Here is a 1,347-nt window from a genome sequence, read left to right on the forward strand (position 1 = left end):
CCCCCCGCCTCATTGCCCCCATTTACACGATCAATCTGAGCCCCCACTCCGATCCTTATGAACTCTAAAATATTGATCATACACCACCCCTCCCTCACATTTCAATGCAAGCTTAGAGAATTTCACCCAAGACCGTCTTGGTGTCTCCACGTGAGTCTCGAGAACTACTCATCCGTCTCTCGTTCTTGCCCTCAGCGCTCCATGTCCCAGGGTGGCCACACGAGGCTCCTGTTTGTTTACCTGGGTCCCGTCACTTCACAAGCTCTAGTACTATATTTAACCTCTTTCCTGAAAACCAGTTTTATTTTTGGCGTCAACGGCCTACTAGTTAGGCTACCAGACTTGTAAGATTGCGGGTTCCGGGGTTCGAGTCTCAGCTCGGTGTCCCTGGTAAAGGCACTTCACACGAATTTCCCACTAGGCTCAATCTTTTCGGAGACAGACGTTAAACATGTTCGTTCCGCCTCTTAAATAACCTTAAAGTGGTGATAGAGGCGTTAAACCTGCACCAGTTCACCATTTTTCCCATGTATATTTCCCTTTTTTTCTACAGCCTTCCGGTCCGGTCCACAAATGAAAGCGGTTCACGATATGATTCATCGCCTCATTGGAAAATAACGTCACACTCATCTCTGACGTTGGAAGGAAAATCCAGAAAATCCAGTTAACTTTTAAGGATGTGTGCTGACTTCACACAGAAATACAATTTTCACCTACAAAAGACAAGTTAATCAGAGAAATATACATTGTTGTGAAATTATTTTTAATGAAATTTTTAATCTCCGTGTTTCAAAGGATGATATAGAAATAGCTGGGGCCCCTTTCGATGAAAGGAATGATCGATGCATTAACATCAGCCGAAAGTCATTGGCCTACAATATTTACACTCTACTGGAATGGACCAATAAATCTGGAGAGCAGGAAAAAATTAGAAGGTTTAGATCTAGATCTATACTCTCAAAACAGTGCGCACGGTTAAGGAACGGAAACCTCAGTGAAGAACTTTCACAAAAATAATATGTATAGATAATATGCCATTTAGAAAATCACGCCAAAAATATATTTTTTAAAAGAAAAATGAGGAAAAAAAGATTTGTCTGATTTGTCTATACAAGTTAATTCACCTCCAGCTTTCGAAATGAAATGGTGTGGAAGAACTCTATGACTATCCTGGGCACAGAAAAAATAGAATGAAGACATACTAAGAATAGAAATACCAGCTGGTCCCCCAGAACGTAATGAAACTGAAGAGGAACTTCTTTGGGTATATCAAACGCCACGAGTATAATATACATGTAATATAATTCTGAAAATAAAGTTAGAAGGTTAGAGAGGAGTGGGGGGAGG

This window comes from Aplysia californica, unplaced genomic scaffold (genome assembly GCF_000002075.1).
Source record: "Aplysia californica isolate F4 #8 unplaced genomic scaffold, AplCal3.0 scaffold00073, whole genome shotgun sequence".
NCBI lineage: Eukaryota > Metazoa > Mollusca > Gastropoda > Aplysiida > Aplysiidae > Aplysia > Aplysia californica.